The sequence below is a fragment of the Pocillopora verrucosa genome, chromosome 10 (assembly GCF_036669915.1).
Source record: "Pocillopora verrucosa isolate sample1 chromosome 10, ASM3666991v2, whole genome shotgun sequence".
Taxonomy (NCBI): domain Eukaryota; kingdom Metazoa; phylum Cnidaria; class Anthozoa; order Scleractinia; family Pocilloporidae; genus Pocillopora; species Pocillopora verrucosa.
In genome coordinates, this window is record NC_089321.1 from 15814594 (window position 1) to 15831995 (window position 17402).

Below are 17402 nucleotides of genomic sequence, written 5' to 3' on the forward strand. Positions count from 1 at the left end.
CGGTCATCATCGAAAAGAGAGACTTGACTGGTTGAGTAAGAGAACTTTTCTTTCGCTGTATAGCAAGCATTTCAACGATTTTGTTGAGGTGCTGATGGAGTTTAAGCATTGCGTTAGAGGCTTTTTCACTGGGTCAGGAAAGCACTCGACATGTATCTGTAACAGGTGGTCCGTCACTCCTTACGACTGGTCGCTGTTGCCAATCGGTTATGTCCGGGTTGAAATTGGGACGAGCGCATTGTCTAAATGGAACTGAAGAGGCTACACGAGGTTTCACATTCGAAGTAATTAACAGAATTGGGAATGTCGAAGTGCGCATTAGACGCGATGACTCTGTGGTCGAAATGAACAGTAGGACCAACTAGTTCTGCCAGTGAAGTAACGATTCTTTGTAGAGCTTGAGATTTAGAAAGTTCAGTTTCGAGAGAGCTAGGTGATTTTTTCTTTGCTAAATATTAAATTTCTGCTACTATTGGGAGTGCCGTTCCTGGAAAACCGTCACTTCAAGTCTTGATTCTGCGACTCGTGTAGGTTTCTTAGCTGTGGTCATTGAGATAGACGAGATATTATTCATACGTGAACCACTGCGATGAGGAAAATGTCATTTTCTTCTTGAAAATCCAGAAGAACCGATTTGAGTGAGTGAGTCCTCAGGCGGTGGCTGGGCGTTGAATCGTGCTGTCTTTTGTTTCCTTCGGATCCAGTTTTAAGCTTGTTAACAGAAGTCTTCTTTGCTTGCAGACTCTCGATAAAGTGGTCGTGGAAGCTAAGAATATTTGACTAATCGGTAAATGAGATAATTAAATAAAACGCGGTTCTGTATACCATTCAAAGACAACAACCTACTTGGATAACTTATTCTTTATGACGGCTACGTTTTCTTCGTCTGTATTTCTTTTCCCTTTTTCGTATTCACAACTGAAAGAAATCCAGATCACAAATTGTTTAAATTAGAGAGCTCTTCGGCGCTAATTTTACCGCGCTCTTCGGTGGGCACGAAAGACGTACTCAGTCTTAAAGGTAGGTTCAGAAGGTGAAATTTAAACGCTCTTTATTTGATGTTCTGGCTTGTAAAATCGAAACATCTATCAGATGTTACACCTGACAAAATTTTTTTTCAGCTCCGAAGCAAAAGAACAATGCTTTTCGAGACTGATAACAAGTCACAAAATTTGGTAGAATAAAAAATTACCGGGTGTACTTGTCTCACTGAAGAAAAGGCAGATTTTTCCGTGAAAAGACTGGCAAAATTTTCCTAGTGCACCTGGGCCCTTATAAGTGGTGTTTGATTCTTAGAGACTAGTTGAGAATCTACCTTTATATTTAAAATGTAGCATCGATAATTAGAGAAAGAAAAGTCTCCATTTAGATTGTATTCGTCGTTTTAAATCAGGAATGATTTGTAGTGGAAGTTCGATTTTATCAGACAGAGGGTATGAGATGCTAAAAGCAACTGACTTGGAAGTATATGGCTAAAAATATGTTGCCTAACGAGGCAATTGGTAGTGTTGGACCAGTTTGTTGCTAGGGGAATATTGGTGAATATTAGTCTCCTAGTAACGAGGTTGTTGCTGAGAAAGATCTATCTTAATGCGCAACCGGTTTGTTGCAGCAAAGAGCCGAAACATACGACGAGCTAAACGATGGCGTCGAAGTTTGGAATATGTTTATTATTGTGTGGCGAATCGTTCGTAGACAATAGAAATGGTTTTAGATAAAAAAAAAGAATAAAAAAAAAAGAGGAAAGTCAAGATGAAGAATTTCCATTTGGAAATTGCTTTTAAGATTGCTGGCGAGTAGGATACAAAACAGAGGAACACTGGAACTATGATTTTTACTACAATTGTTCATCGCATGGTAAAAAGGTAATTTTGCTTAGTTAAAGTTTGTAAATGTTTTTGTCATTCGGTGTGTTGTTTTGGTCGCATCAAGATGTACGTATTATAATCACAGTTCAAAGTCTTGAAGAGTTAATATTGTTGTCGACTTGAAATCATTTTGTACAGAAAAAGACTATCGTTTCCAAGCTTATTTATTTGGTGATCATTTCCTTTATTCTCATGACCTTACTGTGTGATTTAGGGCCATCGCTGTTATTCCTGTTGCAACTTTGGCTGAGAAAAATGCCAATTGCGAGGATTTTCAGGGCGCAAACTACCTCTACGTGGACAACGGTCCAAATCGTAGCGTGCAGTCTTGACTTCTTCTTATAAATGGATGAAATTTCGTTCCCCATACTATTCCTTATAATGTGTTCAAATTCTCATATAATGGTTCCTCTCGTAACTTAATTAGCACCGAGTCACGCATCATGTGACGCTTTCATGAATTCATCGTTTTGCTTTTTCTCGAGACATGAGCTTCGGACGCCTTTTGTGTGGCTAATATGTTATTTCATTGAAGTGACAGCCAGTTTTGAGAAGTAATATTGATTAACAAGATAACATTTTATTAAAAAAAAAACATGGGTTGTCATAACTGTCACAATTTGTTATTGGATTCTGAAATTGAATGCATTGATGACTTATCATTAAATCAGTGTTGTGCAGCTCTTTAGGTCATGTATAGACTATATCAGGTTGCAAATGTTTGAAGTTATGCTATTAACATATAATGCAGCATTTTGATATGAAGCTCAGTACATAATGGTGTAGAAGAGTATACTAGGAAGGTAATGAAGCAGAATCTTGTTTATTCGTCCTCAGCATCATTTTCATCAGACGTTGTTGACATGTTCTCAAGGTTTGATGTGACAAACTGTGGGAAAAGAAGTCATTAACAGAAGGAGTGCATCAGAAAGAATAAATGACATTTTAAGTGGGCATAAAAACTTCACAAAGGTGTATGATTATTGCTCTAGTGTGTAAATGTAAATTTTTGTGTTTTAACTATCAATGGTAATTGCCTTTCTTGTCTAATTGTAGTTGTGATTGAATTTAATTGTAAACTACATGAGTTGAAACTTACTGTTTTGCACACCTCCAACATATGATTAACAAAGACTCTGTTTTGTTGTGACCCTTGCGAAATGGCTTTTGGAATTCCTAGGAATTCCTAGGAATTTATTCCTAGGAATAAAGGTGTGAATTTTCACGGTAAATTCGGACTGGGAATTCCTAGGAATTCCTAGGAATTCCCAACCATAACAACTCTGTTTCTAAAAACCTAGAAATTCCTAGAAATTCCAAGAAATTCCCAGAAATTCCAAGTTTATAGCCAACAGGACTTGGAATTCCTAGGAATTCCTAGGAATTCCTAGGAATTCCAACTCAGAGAACCAATGACTTTCCCTGAAAAGCTGTAAATCTAAAAAATTCCTAGGAATTTCTGGGAATTTCTGGGAATTTCTGGGAATTTTTGGGAATTTTTAGGAATGTTTAGGAATTACTGGGAATTTTAAGCAAAAATTTGAGGCTAATGATATAAAATAAATACTTTAAATAAAAAAAAACCCAGCTAAAATTCAAGTACTCAATGAAATTTATTTAGAAGCTTAATTAAGGCTTACATGTAAAATATTTTTGATTAATTAACATCAATGTGTGGTAATATTAGGATGGAATTTGATTTATTTTTCTTTTCTTGAAAACTTCATACGGATTAATCCTCAATTATAGCTATTCGTATAAAATAGTTCTAATCAATCATTAAATTTGGTTTGACACAAATTGTGAATAAAATCTGTGGATTCTTTTCCATAAAATACAATATCTTAAGTTATATTTGAAAACCAAGCACTCTTGGGAGTGAAGGGGCTAATTACAGACAAATAAAATTGATTTTTTGATTTAAATCTTGTTGTAACTGTAACAATAAATTAGAATGAAGTTATCCTAAACTGCAAACTTAGCTGCTGTTTGTACTGTTTGTATTTTTTTTCCTGGGCTCACAATGAGTTGGCCTTGAATGAGGTTGTCAACAAGAACCTTGACCATTTTGTATCTGGATTCCTTGACATCTGAATTTGACAAAAAATAATATATTAAAATATGTATATTTAAAGCTCAGACCAGGCTTTTAAGATGGCTATGAGGAAAAGGGCATTCATTGGATTCTCAAATTGAGAACATTATTTTGTTTTTACCAAGGAGGGCTTCTTTATGTACTAAGGTTTGTTTAATAACAGTTCCTATAATGAATCTTGAATGTTCCCAAACGTGACTAGAGGAATCTTGAAACCTTACTGATAGGTTTATTTCATTGTAAAGCATAAGCTTAAGAAACTGCGGCATGCAAGTGACCGATTCGATTCTCAGAATTATTCTAGAATCAGTTGCGCCGAGCGTTATGTAAGCTTAATTCAACCCGCTATATCTATTCTTTTATAAGATTTTGATCACGTAACGAATATCGCAATTTTTACTCACCACAAACTTTCAAAATCGTAGCCTTACAGATGGCCACTCGACCCTTGTTTGTACCAGTCAATATGTCAACTGTTGTCCTTTCTTTTAACTCCACGGCGCCAACGACTTTCTTTTCTTTTACAACACTCACGCTATTCTCGTTTTCCCATTGAACCACAATAAAAGCTATCTTTAGAAATGTTATATTAAGCAAAACAGTTGAGAAAAGCGATCAACCGATGAAAAGTACATTCAAAGATGAGCGCCAAATGGAGTCGTCTTTGTTTCCGATCACGCGCATGATCACGTGGATCGTTTAGGACTTGTCATTGGCTAGAAAAGTGAATCCGCTGGCTTGCCGATTGCAGTGTTAAGAGAAGCGCCCAACTTTATTCTGACTTCTCCGACCGGTTCTCTGCTTCTAGAAGATGGATAGCTTGGTGATATAAATAAAGATGTGAGCTCACTCTATGTAGAAATAATCGAAAAGAATCGATCGTATTACAAATGCACGATTTGTGGCCGAAAGTTGTCGAGGAAACAAAGACTCGAAACTCACTTGAGTTGTGTTAATGGCCAAGGTGAGAAATAACACAAGCCAATCACAGTTTTGAATGCGACTACAAATCGTCTTTTACCCTCATATTTATAAAAGAAGGATACCACATTCGGAAGTATAAGAGATACATAGATGATCCCAGTGTACCAGTACCTAAATCTACAAAGCTTGACCGTAGCAAGCGTTCAGCAACACGTTCCAACACCGCCATCTCGATTCCTCAGTCAGTCGTTTCCAATGAACTTAAAGCAGTATTGACAACAGAGTAGAGTGCGTCTTACAAAGGAGAAACATTTGTACAAGAGACAGGAGTAGCTATATGCGATTACAGAGGTGCGTTGGAACTCTGGTCCACAAATAGTTATGCACTACCCGAAGTATAAAACAATCTTGTTGATAGCTGACAGACAGAGAAGAACAACAAGTAAACTTAAGAGCTGTTATTATTGAAGTGTGACTATCACTTTTCATTTTTATATAAAGAAGGACTTGTAATTTGCACCAAAAATAAAAAGATGTAATATTTTTTTGGGAGATCCAGTGATTGGAACATTTAAGAAATTAAGTTATGAAAGGAAACTTGGTTGGTACTTCTCACTACTAAGAAGTCTTGTTGACAAATATTTTCAGATCAGAGTTTCAAATAAAGTAAATTGAAGACGTCATATAAAAGGTGTTTTTCCTCTAAGGGAACATTGACTACCTCTGTCTTGTCTGCATGCCAAATGTTTGCAAAGTGTGTGGATGATCCACAAGTATTGGAACTCTTACAAAACATTTTTGCAAGAGTTCCAATACTTGTGGATCATCCACACACTTTGCAAACATTTGGCATGCAGACAAGACAGAGGTAGTCAATGTTCCCCTTTTCTTATAAAAATGTTTTGTAAGAATAAAAACAGCAAAACAAATTACAGTAATTAGTCATGAAAATAGAGCAAAAAACTGAAAAAAAAAGCAGCAACAACAATCATGAAAAAAGAAAGATTAATTAGGTGTTGAATTTGTTTGTCTAAGGCTTGAAATTTCTGCTAAAAGTATTGTCAACAAAAAGTCTCTGACAGCGTTTGAGGCAACTGAGTTTGACTGTTCCAAGGTTTTCTTACAAAGGCAACCAGTAATGTAGGTTAGGGAAGTAAGATAACAATGTAATTATTGTTAATTATTGTGGAAGATGGCAATTTCCATTTAACATAACTGACAGCTGGTTCATGAGAAAATCCATATTAATGTAAAGATTTACTAAAACTTAGTTTGAGTAATAAATTTCATGATCTTTAAGTTATAAACATGTACATGTATGTATATCTCTTGGTAAGTTTTGTATAGCATACCTTTTATTGAGCCAAAGTTTTAAGCCTCTGAAATTACTCTTTTTCTTAAAACCTTCACATTCAAGGTATTGAGAATTTCTTAGAATTTATGTGGACCTCAGGGTATTAAAATTGCCTCAAATTCAATTCCCAGAAATTCCCAAGAGTTCCACACTTCTTAAATTATAGGTAGTTTGTAAAGCTGAGAATTCCTAGGAATTCCTAGGGATTCCAAGTCCTCACAAAACTGGAGTCTTCCTTTCCCAGAAATTCCCAGTAATTCCAAGCTTTTTAAATCAGAGTTAATTTGCATAGTTGGGAATTTTTGAGAATTCCTAGGAATTCCTAGGAATTTTTAGGAATTCCTAGGAATTCCCAGAAATTCCCAGAAAACTGGGAATTCGGTTTGCAAGGGTCATTTGAGAATTCCTAGGAATTCCTAGGAATTCCCAGAAAACTGGGAATTCAGTTCGCAAGGGGAGTTCTGTGAAATATAGGAAAGATAATTTGTCTGTAAAATGATGTGATCCACCTTAACCCTTCAACCACTAAGAGTGACTTAAACATCTAATTTCTCCTCACAACATCACCCTTGAACCAAACATTAAGGTCATGAGAATAAAGGATATGATCACCAACAAAAGAAGCTTTTGATTGGTGAACAAATTCTCCTTGTCAGAACCCTGGGAAATGTCTAGGAAGTAGTATGGAGATTATTCATACTGATGCTAGGGAGGAGAGGGTTAAATACATACTTATAGTTGACAAGATCTACAGAAGAAACCTGCTTTTTAGATTAAATTTGTGATGTCATTATATAATCTTTTAAAAAATGATCAAATGAATACACAATTAAGATGTTACACTATGTTGAATTGGGTTTTTCACTGTACCAAAAGTTCACTTTACAGTGTAGGTTTTAAAGAATTTTGTTATTTCCCTTTAACTCCCATGATCCAGTGACCAAGACATAATTTCTCCTTACAAAATCAATGCAATACCAAGCAGACAACTAATGAGAATAAAGACAAATATTAATCAGAAGATTATTACTTGATCCAATACCAAATTCGCCAAACTAACTGAACATCAAAAGAACTGTATGACAGTCAGTTAGGAGAGTTGCCAATGAGATCCTCGGAGTTAAAGGGTTAAGATTGTATTTTCTATTAGAAATAATTGAAAAGTGTTACCATTATTTAGCTTTATTGGTAATCTTCAATTCTAGGAATCAATTTAAAAAAATTCACTTATCATGGCTGGTGATTGGCACAACAGATTACCAATGGAATTGAGTTGGGTGTCAATATTCGATAAATTTTGAATCATTACTATTAATGATTACTTAATTTTCTCCAATTGATCTAGAAATGAACTGAAAGGCGACTGTGGCATCTAAAATGTTTCCACAGAAATGTTTTCACAAACAGCTGATATAGTGAGTGTTAAGAACATAAATCCTACTTGAAATGAACTGAACTGTCTTGCAACAGTATTATTTGTTTATTGTAAGCAGAATTAAGTAGTAATTTACAAGCTATTTTATAACTATATTTTTACAGTGCCATTGTACATTTTGTCTCCTCGTTGCTGCCTGTGTAGCATGTTCTGCAAAAAAAATTGCATTTAAGTCTGAGTACTTAAGTTAAGTTTCTTTTCAATGAAAATTTCAATTGACAGACATCTTGCAGATTTTTTGGATGTTTGGTGTTCTATGATTGGATTAAAGGAAAAAACTTTCTTATAAGTTGGAGTTTTTGTGTGTATGTGTGTGTTGTGGGAAGAACTGTTCTCAGGATGTTCATGATGTCACTGCTGAACAAGTGGATGTTCTAAGTTATGTGCAAGTAAGGAACTATGAATTAAAATGTATGCTCATTCTGTTAGGATTGATAAGATTTGATCAAATTTCATAGGCTGGGTATGATACATAAATATGTATCCGTCAATTTGGAGCTTTAACATCCCCCTATCACAGCAACCTCCTCAGGCATTTGAAGTTTTGAAGATTAGTTTGTTCCTGGGGCCAAAGTGTTGTTCAAATTCCCCACTCAAAGTGTTGGATTTAATAGTTAATTTTTGTAAAAGGCAATTGATAGTTAGTGCTATTTTTCTGTTTTGCTGTACCAGTGAGTTATAGTTAATATTTGTAATTGTTTGATGCAACAACACAGGTGATTTGGGTTCATGTGAATGACAAGTCAATTTATGAACAAAATAATACAATAATTGTTTGTGCTAGCAGTAGTCAGTGGGTTTTAGCACTTGTGGTTCATATTTTAGGCATAAATGACTTTCCATCTTCACTAAGGTTTTAATCATTATGCTAAACTTTGCAGACCCTTTTTTCTGAGTTGCCCCAAGTTGAAAGGGGCATTTTAAAAGTTTGAATTTATTGGTGCATTACCTCTGTTCCTATCTGCTAGTTGTTTGGTGTTCATTTGTGCTACAGCATTTGCAGCAAATTCTGTAAAAAAGTAATAGTCAGTGATATCAATTCAATATCAAAAAGATGATTAAGGAAATCAAATAAAACATCAATTACAGCACAATTTGTTGATCAAATACAAAATTCTCCAACAAACCAAGATTTTTATTTTCCTGCATATAACTTACAACATATTTTGTAACAAAATGTGAGAAATATGCAGTCAGTAATAATAAAATGGACAACCATATTTGTGGCATATTTAACATAGAGCATTTAATCATTAGAAAGTTAATTTGCGATGTAATTAGAGAATTTCCCTCTTCTTCTAAGTTGCCCCATGGTAAAAAAAGGATTTTAAAGTTTTGAATTTATTGGTGCAAATTACCTTTGTCTTGCAATTGTTGCATTTCCACTTTATGATTTCACTAATATTTGTTACAAATTCTGTACAAAAGTAATACAAATATGTGGTCACTGATGTTGGAGTTGACAACCATATTCATGTGGCTTATAACATAGTTCATTCATAAACATAGAAAAAGAGACACTTTTTGGTGAGAAAACAAAAGGTATATATATTTCATGCATTTTTTTCAAATGGCATTATTTCAAAACAGGTGTGTATATGTATATGTATATGTCTAGTTATATCTGAGTGAATTCACCAAAACAGACCCAAAAAAACAACAAACTCAAAGTGAATATCGCAGAAAAAAACTTTCAAAATTGAACATTTTTAACCCCACCCCACCCCTAGCCAAAATGTTTAAATGCATGAGAAGTGATGCCATGAAGTATGAGTCTGAAATGAATATACAGACAAAGTATAAAACAAATCCAGCCTCATAACAACTCAAAACAAGATGTCCACTTTTATGCAAAAAACAAATTCCTTGTAACTTGCAAGTCAAAAACCTACTCTACCCACTTTGCACACAAAGCCATTTGCAACCCCCCCTCGGGAAGGTTGGTGGTTGGGTTACATTTGGTTACTAGCCTTAATGTTTAAAGCCCTCTGCACTTTTTTTGGCCAGGCTCATTTGAAGGTGGGCAATGCCAGCTTTCCAGTGATTAAACCTTGCAATGTCAATTGAGCTCTCTTTTCCAAAGGCATGCTTTTGACACCCAATGACCCTCCAGCCATGGAGTGTTAGCTTAGTGAGGAGGGCATTGGGTTCTGTTAGAAACTGCAAAACCAAACATCCCCATGCCCCCCTCTTCAGGGGTTGAAGTGTGACAGGTTGCAAGGCTGATTACCAGTTTTGCAATGCAGGCTTTCAACCACAAGGAATAAGACAAGTGTTTTCTAGCCTCAGAGAAAAATGCCAGTCTACCAAAGGGTTTCAAAAATCTATCCTCTCCACCCCCTGAGGTTTCCATACAGAGTCATTTGCATTGTTTGGATTGTTTGGTGGCCAGGCTGCATGCGGGCACTAGCTTAAACATTCAATCTCCTGCATTTTCTTTAACCAGGCTGGCTTGAAGGCAGGCAATGCCCACCTTCAACCAAAACCTAAAAATCAGGTTCTTGCAGCCTCTGCTAAGCCTGCTGCTTTGGATGTTCAACAAGCTTTCAACCACAGGGTGTTCACCTGTTAGCTAAGCTCTAGCAGGGTGTGAACTCAAATGTCAATCTTGCAACATAATGGGCATGTTTTTGCCAATGCAATCAGATATATTTGTATATTTGGACAAGTTGTATCTTTAGAACAGGAATGAAATTTGTAATTTGTGATGTATATGTATACCTACATACAACTTGATTGGCAGTTGGGCTGGCACCCTGGTATGCATTCAAATACATACACTCTGTAATGTGTTGAAACTCTGAAAAAATATATATAAACAATTAGGTTGTCAGTGAAATTATCAGCAAACAAATTTGTTGCATATCATGTAATTTGTTATTTATACATGTAGGTTGATCCGAAGAGATGTTATGTTTACACACAATTTATACACACAAAAATTGGTTTAACAACTTATTAAAATGTACCAATTACATTATGGATTGTTGATTGCAGTGTTTGGAATTTATTGTGTCTTGTGTCAGGTAGAGGACAACACAAAAAGGCTACTTAGAACAGGTTTGATTGCAGGTTTGAATGTATTATTTGCAGGTTTCCCAGAAAAAACTGGTTTGAGTATCCCATTTCCTATGAACTATTGGCCTAACTATCCTGTATTCCATTAATTCCTGCAGTTTGTATCCCTATAGTTCCAATTAGATATTCTGCAATCATCTATTTAAAATATTTTCCATTCCATTGAATTTTTCTCAAATATCGTGTATCTTTATAACTTTAACTTAAATATTCTCTATCTGACTGAAACTTCATTGATTGACACACATCAATCACAAACCCAGCTCCCTCTATAAAAACAAAAAGAAAAATCCTCCCTCAAATTACTGGGAAAGAATAGATCGTTGTTGAATATGTTCGTAGCTTTTGGGTTTTTGTAGAATTTTGCATTTCTTTCTCAGCCAAACAAAGTAGCACTTTTTATACTGTTGGTAGAGTATCAGCAGGCTTCTAAGTGGCTGCTATCAGCTTTTAGATGTAGGAGACAAAGCTGTAAATAGGATATGAAAAGCCAATAATGAATATAGGCAAAGAAATGACTGTGTTTTTATTTGATTCATCTAATATTGATTGAGGTCAACTATCTCTCCTTGCAAGAAAGCTACAACACTAATTTAATTCCCCTTTATAATTCATCATTTCATAATTTTGCGACTATGGCTTGAAGCTTCTATCAACTACACCTGTCACGCAATTCTGGCTCTCAGCGGTCACTTGGGCCAATAATTAACAATTGCTTCATACGTCAGCGTGTGTTCTTTGAGATATGAAGCACGCGGGAAATTTGGAGAGCACGAAAGATGTGTAAGAGTTGCTCAAGGCATAGCTGAGAGCAACTCTAGCTTATTGAGTGCTCTCCAAACTTCCCAAGTGCTTCATATCTCGATGAAAGCACAGCTGACGCATGAATCCATTGTTTTATAACATTTTCAACCAGATGGAAAATTTGTTTTCTCAAGGGTACGTTTGCTGACGTCATGAGCGTGCACAATAGGAATATGAAGCACGCTCGTGCAATTGAATTTGATTACACAAATTTACTAGCTATGTTATAAACCTCTGTATGTGACAGCTCGTTATCCATGATGGTTCATTAAGGAAGCTAAGAAATGCGAACAATTCTCGAGATTTTTTTTTAAGGAATGGAAATTAATTTCACGTCGAGAGAGATGCGTGTAGGCGAAATGTTGATGGGAAATCGTAATGTTTCTTTCTTTTGTCGTTTGCTAATTTGGAGATTTACTAAAATCAGCAAATATGGCTTTTATACGGCACAAAACATTCATTAGTCAATGATTTGTTACCGCTCATTTCAGGAGATTTTAAAGTCACATGCAAAGTGTAAGTTGACATACAAGTTCCCTGTGCAACAACTTCGGCTTTTACAGCCGCGAAATTCTGCCCTCTTGCTTGAGAGAAAATACCAATATCTCTTTTACATTCAAAAACTGTGCTTCTATTCCAAAGATAAAACTAAAATAGTGTTGTCGTTGACACTTACCGCCATCGAACATTTCAATGCAGAACTCCGCCAAAACTAACATCCCTTGCGAACTGAATTCCCAGTTTTCTGGGAATTCCTAGGAATTCTCAAAAATTCCCAATTATGCAAATGACCCTTGCAAACTGAATTCCCAGTTTTCTGGGAATTTCTGGGAATTCCTAGGAATTCCTAAAAATTCCTAGGAATTCCTAGGAATTCCTAGGAATTCTCAAAAATTCCCAACTATGCAAATTAACTCTGATTTAAAAAGCTTGGAATTACTGGGAATTTCTGGGAAAGGAAGACTCCAGTTTTGTGAGGACTTGGAATCCCTAGGAATTCCTAGGAATTCTCAGCTTTACAAACTACCTATAATTTAAGAAGTGTGGAACTCTTGGGAATTTCTGGGAATTGAATTTGAGGCAATTTTAATAACCTGAGGTCCACATAAATTCTAAGAAATTCTCAATACCTTGAATGCGAAGGTTTTAAGAAAAAGAGTAATTTCAGAGGCTTAAAACTTTGGCTCAATAAAAGGTATGCTATACAAAACTTACCAAGAGATATACATACATGTACATGTTTATAACTTAAAGATCATGAAATTTATTACTCAAACTAAGTTTTAGTAAATCTTTACATTAATATGGATTTTCTCATGAACCAGCTGTCAGTTATGTTAAATGGAAATTGCCAACTTCCACAATAATTAACAATAATTACATTGTTATCTTACTTCCCTAACCTACATTACTGGTTGCCTTTGTTAGAAAACCTTGGAACAGTCAAGCTCAGTTGCCTCAAACGCTGTCAGAGACTTTTTGTTGACAATACTTTTAGTAGAAATTTCATGCCTTAGACAAACAAATTCAACACCTAATTAATCTTTATTTTTTCATGATTGTTGTTGCTGCTTTTTTTTTTTTTCAGTTTTTTGCTCTATTTTCATGACTAATTGCTGTAATTTGTTTTGCTGTTTTTATTCTTACAAAACATTTTTGTAAGAGTTCCAATACTTGTGGATCATCCACACACTTTGCAAACATTTGGCATGCAGACAAGACAGAGGTAGTCAATGTTCCCTTAGAGGAAAAACACCTTTTATATGACGTCTTCAATTTACTTTATTTGAAACTCTGATCTTAAAATATTTGTCAACAAGACTTCTTAGTAGTGAGAAGTACCAACCAAGTTTCCTTTCATAACTTAATTTCTTAAATGTCCCAATCACTGGATCTCCCAAAAAAATATTACATCTTTTTATTTTTGGTGTAAATTACAAGTCCTTCTTTATATAAAAATGAAAAGTGATAGTCACACTTCAATAATAACAGCTCTTAAGTTTACTTGTTGTTCTTCTCTGTCTGTCAGCTATCAACAAGATTGTTTTATACTTCCGGTAGTGCTATTTGTGGACCAGAGTTCTAACGCACCTCTGTAATCGCATATAGCTACTCCTGTCTCTTGTACAAATGTTTCTCCTTTGTAAGACGCACTCTACTCTGTTGTCAATACTGCTTTAAGTTCAGTGGAAACGACTGGCTGAGGAATCGAGATGGCGGTGTTGGAACGTGTTGCTGAACGCTTACTACGGTCAAGCTTTGTAGATTTAGGTACTGGTACACTGGGATCATCTATGTATCTCTTATACTTCCGAATGTGGTATCTTTCTTTTATAAATATGAGGGTAAAAGACGATTTGTAGTCGCATTCAAAACTGTGATTGGCTTGTGTTATTTCTCACCTTTGCCATTAACACAACTCAAGTGAGTTTCGAGTCTGTTTCCTCGACAACTTCGGCCACAAACCGTGCATTTGTAATACGATCGATTCTTTTCGATTATTTCTACATAGAGTGAGCTCACATCTTTATTTATATCACCAAGCTATCCATCTTCTAGAAGCAGAAAACCGGTCGGAGAAGTCAGAATAAAGTTGGGCGCTTCTCTTAACACTGCAATCGGCAAGCCAGCGGATTCACTTTGCTAGCCAATGACAAGTCCTAAAAGATCCACGTGATCATGCCCGTGATCGGAAACAAAGAAGACACCATTTGGCGCTCATCTTTGAATGTACTTTGGATCGGTTGATCGCTTTTCTCAACTGTTTTGCTTAATATAACATTTCTAAAGATAGCTTTTATTGTGGTTCAATGGGAAAACGAGAATAGCGTGAGTGTTGTAAAAGAAAAGAAAGTCGTTGGCGCCGTGGAGTTAAAAGAAGGGACAACAGTTGACATATTGACTGGTACAAACAAGGGTCGAGTGGCCATCTGTAAAGCTACGATTTTGAAAGTTTGTGGTGAGTAAAAATTGCGATATTCGTTACGTGATCAAAATCTTATAAAAGAATAGATGTAGCGGGTTGAATTAAGCTTACATAACGCTCCGCAACTGAAACTAGAATAATTCTGAGAATCGAATCGGTCACTTGCATGCCGCAGTTTCTTAAGCTTATGCTTTACAATGAAATAAACCTATCAGTAAGGTTTCAAGATTCCTCTAGTCACGTTTGGGAACATTCAAGATTCATAATAGGAACTGTTATTAAACAAACCTTAGTACATAAAGAAGCCCTCCTTGGTAAAAACAAAATAATGTATTCAGCCCTTTTTTAGTAAAATCCATGACAGAGATGTACTAACTCCAATATAAAAGTCACTCAATATAACAGAGATTTCTCAATTTGAGAATCCAATGAATGCCCTTTTCCTCATAGCCATCTTAAAAGCCTGGTCTGAGCTTTAAATATACATATTTTATTATATTATTTTTTTTCAAATTCAGATGTCAAGGACTCCAGATACAAAATGGTCAAGGTTCTTGTTGACAACCTCATTCAAGGCCAACTCATTGTGAGCCCAGGAAAAAAAATACAAACAGTACAAACAGCAGCTAAGTTTGCAGTTTAGGATAACTTCATTCTAATTTATTGTTACAGTTACAACAAGATTTTAATCAAAAAATCAATTTTATTTGTCGGTAATTAGCCCCTTCACTCCCAAGAGTGCTTGGTTTTCAAATATAACTTAAGATATTGTATTTTATGGAAAAGAATCAACAGATTTTATTCACAATTTGTGTCAAACCAAATTTAATGATTGATTAGAACTATTTTATATGAATAGCTGTAATTGAGGATTAATCCGTATGAAGTTTTCAAGAAAAGAAAAATAAATCAAATTCCATCCTAATATTACTACACATTGATGTTAATTAATCAAAAATATTTTACATGTAAGCCTTAATTAAGCTTCTAAATAAATTTCATTGAATACTTGAATTTTAGCTGGGTTTTTTTTAATTTAAAGTATTTATTTTATATCATTAGCCTCAAATTTTTGCTTAAAATTCCCAGTAATTCCTAAACATTCCTAAAAATTCCCAGAAATTCCCAGAAATTCCTAGGAATTTTTTAGATTTACAGCTTTTCAGGGAAAGTCATTGGTTCTCTGAGTTGGAATTCCTAGCAATTCCTAGGAATTCCTAGGAATTCCTAGGAATTCCAAGTCCTGTTGGCTATAAACTTGGAATTTCTGGGAATTTCTGGGAATTTCTGGGAATTTCTGGGAATTTCTGGGAATTTCTGGGAATTTCTGGGAATTTCTAGGAATTTCTAGGTTTTTAGAACCAGAGTTGTTATGGTTGGGAATTCCTAGGAATTCCTAGGAATTCCCAGTCAGAATTTACCGTGAAAATTCACACCTTTATTCCTAGGAATTCCTAGGAATTCCAAAAGCCATTTGGCAAGGGATGTGCATCGTGACCCTAATACTTTTCGCTGTTCATGCTGTCTGCTAGACAAAAATTTCAGAATATTCTGCAGGTCTCTATATGTATCTGCTTACTTCGATCGTAAAATATCTTCCTTTTTTTTTTTCAAGCATCCTATATCTACATGTAAATCTGCATCTCTCTCGATCGAGTGTTGCCGACGTTCACTTACCGACTTTGAATTGCGTGACTCGAAGAATGAGCCAGCAATATTTTGACCAGTAGGCTTCCTGCAAATTTCCCGTGATTTTCATGGGTAAAGACGATAAATTTGAGAGGAAAGTGAGATGCAAAGGGCTGTATTTTTTTTTTTATAGCCTGTGGCTACTGCCAGCTGTACCCTCCCTTGCGGTCTTCGTCTAAATTTTTCAAGGTCCCTTCTGATCTTCTGCCTTGTTCGGTCAGTTTCTGAAACTAGATCATCGGCATCAACCTCTTCGTCCTTATTCATACTTACAGAGGAAAACCTCTTCAATAAACCAGCTTTTGTCAAGGCAGATATTCGGCTGAAGTATCAAGCGATCTGCTGCTCTATCAACCAGTCTGTCCTATACAACATTTCTGGCCGGTGTCGTCTCTTAAACTCCATATTTGAGAAGCCACACTTCTTACTAGTTTCCTCCCGTGTCCGGCACACGTTTAGAAGATACTTTTTTGCTTTCTGAGAAAAAGGCATAAGCTTTTTGTGTTCTCCAAAGAACCCATCCAAAGCGGTCCACCTGGCTAGTAAGGGATTGGTTGTTAGAATTTTTGCCTGAGGTCCGACTGTGAACGAACTTGTGCCTTCGTCTATTTCCTCTTGCTCTCATCAAAGGCGGATTCTTTTGCCAGCTTCGATTTGTGTCTGCCTATGCTAAGGTGCTTTTGGAAGGCAGTAAATATGACTGTAACGTTTTGATACATCCTTCCTCTTGACAAGAATATCTCGCTTTCTTCTTCTGCCTGTGACTGATTGAGTAGTTCTCGCGATGGCCCGGGTTCAGAGATTTTTACACGTTGCTGATAACCACCCGCTTCTACGATTAGTTAGCCGAAGGCTTCTAGTATGATGATCCTAGTGAGGCCCTGAGGTGCCCCAAACTGTGCCAGCTAGTCTGCGCTATAAACTTGTCGCAGTTCCAAAGTCAGAGGGAGGATCGCCCACCTCCAAACTGTTTACGTGAGCGCCTCTACAGTATCTGCATATCCCTGGCAATCATATCATATAAAGTTCATCGCGGTCACCACTCACTAGTAAGGAAAATTAAGAAAACTTCCTTATTCATTGACTCTAAGATAACAGTCACAGTATGCGTTCTATAAGGTTTACAGTCACTTTGCCACCTGGCAGACTCGCCACGAGCTTTGATTTCTTCTGCCATCTTAAGATTTACCTCTCTCTCAACTATACGTCTTCGATTTTTATGAGGAGGA

At 35.9% G+C, this 17402-nt stretch overlaps 2 long non-coding RNA genes across 2 annotated transcripts; both read right to left on the minus strand.

The window, feature by feature from the left end:
• Nucleotides 1-2426: 2426 nt before the first annotated feature.
• Nucleotides 2427-3018, minus strand: LOC131796065 (uncharacterized). Its single transcript, XR_009341081.2, has 2 exons — nt 2968-3018; nt 2427-2757 (listed from the first exon to the last, which is right to left on the minus strand). It is a non-coding gene; the product is annotated as an uncharacterized lncRNA (long non-coding RNA).
• Nucleotides 3019-7676: 4658 nt separating this feature from the next.
• On the minus strand, nt 7677-9096 carry LOC136283800 (uncharacterized). The gene is made up of 3 exons (XR_010718913.1): nt 9035-9096; nt 8626-8685; nt 7677-7826 (listed from the first exon to the last, which is right to left on the minus strand). It is a non-coding gene; the product is annotated as an uncharacterized lncRNA (long non-coding RNA).
• Nucleotides 9097-17402: the final 8306 nt, after the last annotated feature.